We start from the raw sequence: 7,820 nt of genomic DNA, 5'->3' as shown, positions 1-7,820 counted from the left end.
TTGCTTTTCTTTCCCAGAAGCTATGCATTCCTTCTTTAAGATAACTGATATCATAAGGAAAATTCTTGGTGTTAATCTTTCTACGTTAATTTGTCTTTGTATAAGGTGTGCTCTTACAGTCTTCAGATTCATATCTATTTTAGAATAATTATCTTTCATTTTTGTCACTTCATGTTTTTCTGTCTCATTTTTTTCTCTCATCTCATGATTATTATTTATGCACATTTGGGTCTTCTTTTGACATATTTCTCATTTTCTCTAATACTAAATTTACTTCTTTGTCCTTTCCAATTGATATATTTATATTTTGCAACTTATTCAATTTCTACTCCATGCTCACTAAATTTTCGGGTGCATTGCTAATTATACTGGACTATTGTTTCTTTTTTTTTTTTTTTTATAAAGTTTCCCCCCATTTTTTTTTTTTTAAATTTTATTTATTTATTTATGGCTGTGTTTGGTCTTCGTTTCTGTGCGAGGGCTTTCTCCAGTTGCGGCAAGTGGGGGCCACTCTTCATCATGGTGCGTGGGCCTCTCATTATCGTGGCCTCTCTTGTTGCAGAGCGCAGACTCCAGACGCGCAGGCTCAGTAATTGTGGCTCATGGGCCCAGTTGCTCCGCGGCATGTGGGATCTTCCCAGACCAGGGCTCGAACCCGTGTCCCCTGCATTGGCAGGCAGATTCTCAACCACTGCGCCACCAGGGAAGCCCTGGACTATTGTTTCTAATATGCCTTATTTTTATTGTATTTTCCCATTATTTTATTTTCTAAGTTCTGCAAGCTCAATTTTTAAATTGCATCTGTCTCATAATCTTTCTTTTAGACACTTCAGTATATTTTTTCTGCAATCTCCTTCATTAAATGGAAATGATATCAATCGTGATTTGTGCCCACTCTGATGCACTATTAGTGTAAATATTTTCTTTGTTTCCTGGATAATTTTTTCTGCGTTATTACTTCTTCCTGTTTCTGTGGGTAGGTGTTATGAGCAGAAGGTCCTCGCAGTTAAACATTGTACAATCAGAGAGAAATGGGGAAAGTGAGCAATTAGTCATCATCCTCAGCTGGATTGAATAGTGTGACTTCATCAGTATTATCATTTTATTTTTGTGGCAGACGTTAGGATAATCCTGACCCAGGTATTCCTTTAAGCATTCTTTATTGTTTTCACTCCTTCCTCCTACTCCTCTGGACCATCAACATTTGTTGCCTCAGAAAATGTTTGAAACAGTCAAAAGGAGTTTAAAATTTACCCAATATAACTGAATATCAAATAATCTCCTGAGTATATGAGAGAAGAGGAGGAGAGTGGGAGAGAACCCTGATCTGAAGATTTACCCAAAAGAGATTTCCAAACTGGAACAGACTGAGTTACTAGAGTTTTTGAATGGCCAGATAGGCACACGATGGAGAAAACATGGTGAATCTGATGGTCAAGTTATGTTAAGTTATAGAGAAGTGAAGATCACAGTTGTGTATTCATGAAGCTTTTGACCTGTAATGTTTACACCTTTGCCCTGTTTTCACATTTTCTCTTATCTGCACTCAGCAGTTGGGTGGCACCTAACAGAAACTAAATGACATGTGGAAATGCATCCTCCTTCCCTGGCCCTCACTGCATCCCTGTGGGCTCCTTTGGGCAGGATTCAGGGCTATGGATTCATTAACATAGCCAGTCATCCTGCTTCCCCTTCTGCTTCTTGCGTTGGTCATTCCTTGGTGATGATTTGGTTTTCTATAGGAACATTCTCCTTCTCCAGACCCACCCAGCCTCCTGGACTTCATTGCTCTAACCAAAGAGGTCATGGAAAGGCCGTCTAGAATTTAAACTGTAGTTTAAATGAGGGGAGATCTAAGAGCTTAGGATCCCTCCCCAGGTTTGACAAAGACTAGATGATATTTGACTGGCATGCTTCAATGGTGTGGTTTGGTATTACAACCAGTTTCCTTTTTCATTGAAATTGATCTCTAGTTTTCAATGTGATTATATTTTCTCAGACAATTTTAAGAAAAACAAATAAGGGGAAAAATGTATACTGCCATCTTGAAACTGAATTCTTGTAAAATTATATAAGGTCTCCTTCCCAATTCTTTCATCTTACCTCTTACGACCACCCTTTATAACTTTAAATTTGAGTAACACTGAGTTCTCTGTGATAATGGCCGCTTCTGCTACCGCTCTGATTCCTCTTCCACTTCCACCCTCTTCCATCGTACTTCTAATAGCTGTCCTCAGTTTGCAGTATTTCACATTTTGTGTCATGATAGTGTTTTGTTTGTTTTCATTTGATGATCTATTTCATTCACTTCAAGTTGGAAATGATTTAGAATTATTTATCTAGCTCTGAGGAAGCTATTGTATTTGGGAAAAATAATAGTATCTATAACTAGTCTCCAGTCAGGTGTAATATGAGAGACTGAAAATGCACACAGATAATGGCTGGACCAGATATGACAGTAGAACTCTGACCTACAGTGTCTGCAGCACCAGCCAACAAGCCAACCCACAATCTTTGCAGCAGTTCACCCAGAAGAGTCAGAACCTGATCAGTGACTGCCAGATTCCCACTTTTTACCCTTGCTTATAACTCAGGACCAACCAGAGAGGGTCAAATCTGCTTCAAGACCAATCATGTAAGATACCTCACTTCTATTTACCCTGCCTCCAGCTTCTCCCTCCCAACCCCTTCCATTCAGAGCATATCAAAGCCTTTTCCTGTCCTCACTGTAAAGCTCTCAAACCCTCCTGCCAGCCAAAATCACGTGACGGTTGCTGACTCTCTTTCTGTTGCAAGCTCTGAATAAAGAGCCTTTGCTTGTTCTTATGGGGGTAGTCTTTGTTTATTTCCACAAATAGAAAACAGGGAGAATGAAAAACAAAACAAACCTATGTTTTGCACAGTTTCTTGACACTGAAGAACTTCTCCAAGTACATGACACAAATAGTTGTTTTTAATTCTTTATTACCTACTTAAGTGTGTTTCAACTTTCTTTGATCATATGCTGATTTATCTTCTTAGAGGCTGTCAGTATACATCTATCCTTTTCCAACTTTAGTCTTCTAAATAAATGGTACTCAGCAATGAGCACAAAAAGACTCACTGAGGCATGTCTGAGCTATCAAAATATTACTGCAAAACTGTTTAACGATATTTCTAAGAAAAATGAGAGATCAAGATATTTAATGTATTTTATAATTTAATTTAACATTATTTTATATATTCTAATATTGTTCACGTGTGATTATTTGTACAACTACAAGCACTTGAAGCATCTTACATAAATACAACTTATAAATTTTTTCTGTGGTTATACCGTTTACTTATTTACATAGAACTTTGCCAAGAGCAACCTTTCTTGTCAAATTTAAAGACAAAGTTATTCCCACGTAAACCTAAAAATGAAACTTCACAAATGATATTTTACATGTATAACATTTACGATGTCATGAAGCAAAAAACTATATTTTTTCATGTACACACTTGATTTCTGTTTTTCTTGTAACCTTTCCACAATTTTTCTATGAGAAATTCAAGAAATACAAAATATGTGGTAAAATGTGTTAATTTACAATAGTTAGACAATTAAAATTGCTGCTAATTTTGAATGCTAAACTTGTCTGTATTCAGTCAATTTTCAATTATCTTTCCTAAGAAAGGTCAAGGTGACACTGAAAACCAAAGCAGCCTATAATCAGATAATCACTTATAATGCACCTTTGGAGAGTATATTATTGTGTAATATATATCACTACATTTTATTACAGTTTTATTTAGGCAGATATGAAGGCTATTCTTTACTATGACTGATGAGACTAAATCCCCAAAGGGGGGTGCTGTATGTCTCTCAGAATATACAAATGATCTGTTTATCAAAAATATTTGCTAAACATGCTCAGGTTTTTCTACAAAGCAGGAAGAAATCCAACCTGGAATAATATGAAAATAAGATACTATTATATAAAATAAAATAAATACATGATTAACTAGGCAGAAATTAAGTTAGGAAGAATAGGGAAATTGGACATTATGATAACTGGAGTCCAAAATTTAAGTAAAAAGCCATCCTTAGTTGTTACAAAGATGAATCCCCTTACCTAAAATTTTCCTGTGTGAAAGTTAGAAGTACTAAACTTATCACGTGCATATTTCAGTTTCCTGGTGCTCAGGAAATCAATACATGAAAAATGGTGAAAATTTTAAATAATACTCAGTTTACCAAAACCTTTTTAGACTAAAAATAAAGCACAGAGTATACCTAAGAATTATAAGAAAAAATTAGACAGGTTTTATAATGTTAATTCTCTGTAGAACCCAAGCCAGCAGGAAGTATTGAAAAAATTAAAATATTGTGTATACCTTCGGTCTACGTTAAAACTGCGTATATACTTAAATTTACAAAGAGTTATGCCATATAAATAAAATAAATATTACTTTGAAGTCCTTTGATAATTTTGTGAAAGGATCTACTTACTTTCCATTAAAATACCTCAAAATGTTAAGGGTACCTCATAACTTAACATTTTATGGTCCCCAAAGTATTCTTATTTTGAGAAGAGCTGAATTATAGAAGAGCTGAAATGTATTGAGTGCTCAGTATGTACAAGGTGTTGAGCTGTGCCTTTTTCATGCTCTCATTCCTCACTTACAGGAATTCTATGAAGTTAGAAATGTTAAATGATTTTATGAATATGGAAAAGCACAACATAGACAGTAAAGCAATTTGCCCAGAATCAGGCAGCTACTGAATTGCAGGTTTAGAATTTGACCTCAAACTCCAGACTGTTAATCACTAAGTAACTTGCAGTCTGCATCTATGCTCTTACTTACCTTCCTCTTGAACTAGTATTTAGACTTCTATACAGCTTGTTCATGATAGCCTTACTCCATCTACTTGGACTTTAAGGTATTTTGTTATCATATCTCCATTTTCTCTTTTTCTTCATTCCTTGATTATTTACCTAAAGTGTTCTCAACTCTTTGCACTAAAGTTGAATAGTGAAACTGAAATAAATCTGTACCTGGAGTTGGAGAACTAAATCATGGCATTTTCTGGGTCTCTCATTCTGGAAATTCACATATGTAATCTCTTTGGCTGTGACCTATAAGAAAAAGGAAATAGTTAAAATTCATTACCATTGAGGTCCGTGAACGTGCTATGATTTCTAGAAGTGATATACCATAATGATTGCCATTAATTTGTAGTCTTTTGATCATAAAAAATAGCTTGGGAGGATGTTTGCATGAGTCCAAATTATTATCTATCAAAAATATTAATCTATCAGTCTTTAGCAGGAAGTAATTATTGCGTCACTACTTATTTAAAGTTCTCTCAGATAAGTTTGAGCATACAGAAAAAGACTCTTGCAGTTTGCATATGGAAACAACATTCTAGTATTCTCCTTAGACATTTTAGAGACGTTGAATCTATTTGTGGAGAAGATAACATGACTGTTAGAATACAAAGAAGACCCATTAAAGCATTAAAGAAAGCCTAAATAGAAGTTAAAATTTTTTATTGCCACAGTAACCATGGTTCGTTTTGTCTTGAATGCTTTGTTTTTAGCTGTGGAGTTCCATATTATTTCAAAAACAAATTACCATGACATTTCCACCCAGAGCTTTAGAACTTCAATTAACTTTCAGAAAAACTGTGATTTTTTTTTTGGAATCTAAGGCATAACTACAAGTAAAAATATAAGAATCATAGAAGGATGTGGGAAAGTATTTTTTATCCTGAACTAGGATATAATTAGTATTATCGATGCATTACAAGCCATTTGTGAATTACATAAGCCAACAAACAGGTCATAGAATATCAGCAAGCCAAAACTTTGAGCTCTTACAAAAGACTATTTTTACAAAGAAAGAATTCTTAATGATGCAATTACCTATCTAAAACATTTAAGTAGAAATAATTTCTTTATTTATGCTTGGAAGTTTTGCTACTTTACTGTTAAAACATTCAATACCCAGTACTAGCCATATGATCATGGCTAATTTACCAAAATCTGCTATCTCATCATCTTTAAAAATAAATATAATGTTATCTTTTAGAGTCGTTTGTTTATTTTCCAGAGTAGGTGTAGAATACTATTAGCTAAACTTGGGAGATATGGAGTCAGTATTTAGTAACTCAAATTTTCCTTTCAAGAGGTAATGTTGAGATATAAATGTATGGAAAACAGTTTGCCACTGAAATTAACTATGAAAGTTAAAACTACTTTTAGTTTGTTACATTACTTTGGCATATAGATGCCACTTAATAAATATTTCTATGAGAAGTCATGTTTTCAGACAACGTCTTCCTCTCTCAGTGATGTCTTAGATTTACATAAATGTGATTTTTATTTAGAAACTATGAACAGCTAATTTTATTATTTCCCTTTCACGTAATAATTTTAATTTAACAAAGTACATTCAAACATACACGCATGCATACACAGCATATCGACTGCCTATATCCTGTCAACAGCAAACATTTAAATTCTAAATCCAGCGTACATGTTGTTTGTTTTGAGTATTTTAGGGAAGAAATAGTTTTGATAGATGGCAAGCCATCAGAAAGGTATCTCATAATGTTTGTGATACCATCCTTTTCTCTAAATTTTGAAAGCTCCCATGATGAAGTAAGATTCAAGGGATCCAAATACCCTGCATGTCACACCGTGCTTAACATAGTGAAAGACTGGCTCACCTTGTCAGAAGAAATGTCTTAAAAGGATACATGAAAATGCTTCAAGTGGTTCATCTCGAGCGAAAGCATTTTTAACAGGATTGTACTATTGTACGTATATGTATAGACCTAGTTAAAATACTATTACAAACTTCAATATTTTAAGCCGTACATAGGTATTTAAATACAGATAAAAGTATTTTCAATGTCTATCAAATGTTCAGAATCCCATTAATATATTTTATAGCTCTAGGATATGTCTTTTGAAATTACACTAACATGTTGAAATTTGAAAAGGATAAAAAGATCTTTTCTCTGAAACAAAATATATGACATTTTTGGAAGTGCAAGGTATAAAAGAGAAATGGCATCCATGGAAATGACAGGCAGGACAGCCAATCAGCCCATGAGAGATATGCCATCGCTAAATGCAACTTCAGACTCACTGAACAGCTTGAGTAGACGGCTACAGCATCTCATGTGCAGGCTTGACATTAGAATCTTGAATTGAGGTTGAAGAAATCTATGAACATTAAACAAGTTTTATTTATCTTTACGCTATCAAAATCTGAAATATTGTCATGTGATTTAAAATATTGCACAATATTTAATAAAATAGTACATATATGGATACAATTCATAATTCCATGCTCGAAACTGTCTAATATATAATTGAGACAAATAATGCAAACATTGTGAAGTTTCCTTAGGATGTATATTTCCACACTTTGAAATAAAATAAGCCTTTTGATATCCTGTGGCTACATAGTGATCTTAGATATAGTGAACTTCCAAATGCTAAAATCTAATACTTTATGAACATGGAGAGAGTATAACTAAGTATATATCTATATCTATATCTCTATATTTATTTCTATATCTATCTATATAGAGATATATACTTTGTTTTCTAAAATAATTACATTTCTTATCACACCTAAAACAAATGTTACTGATCTAGTCCTATGATGCCAATATTTCTCTCCAAGAAATTGTAAATAAATTCTGAAACCTATTAATATGGTTGAAAAATATGTATGTGCATCAGGAATCACAGTGTAGGAAACAGAAAACTCTGAGTTTTTCATTTATTTTAAGAACGGATGAACAAACAGGAAATTCGGTGCATCCACATCCCTGGAGG

The 7,820-nt window shown here is 33.8% G+C and overlaps 1 long non-coding RNA gene across 1 annotated transcript; it reads right to left on the bottom strand.

Annotated features, from left to right (window-relative positions):
- Nucleotides 1–2,794: 2,794 nt before the first annotated feature.
- LOC309654255 lies at nucleotides 2,795–7,597 on the bottom strand. Its single transcript, XR_014260077.1, has 3 exons — nucleotides 7,123–7,597; nucleotides 5,022–5,102; nucleotides 2,795–3,521 (listed from the first exon to the last, which is right to left on the bottom strand). It is a non-coding gene; the product is annotated as an uncharacterized lncRNA (long non-coding RNA).
- Between the last annotated feature and the right edge of the window lie 223 nt (nucleotides 7,598–7,820).

The sequence above is a fragment of the Balaenoptera physalus genome (genome assembly GCF_965194825.1).
Source record: "Balaenoptera physalus genome assembly, contig: HAP1_SCAFFOLD_2402, whole genome shotgun sequence".
Lineage (NCBI taxonomy): Eukaryota > Metazoa > Chordata > Mammalia > Artiodactyla > Balaenopteridae > Balaenoptera > Balaenoptera physalus.
This window is presented reverse-complemented; position numbering and strand designations above follow the sequence as displayed.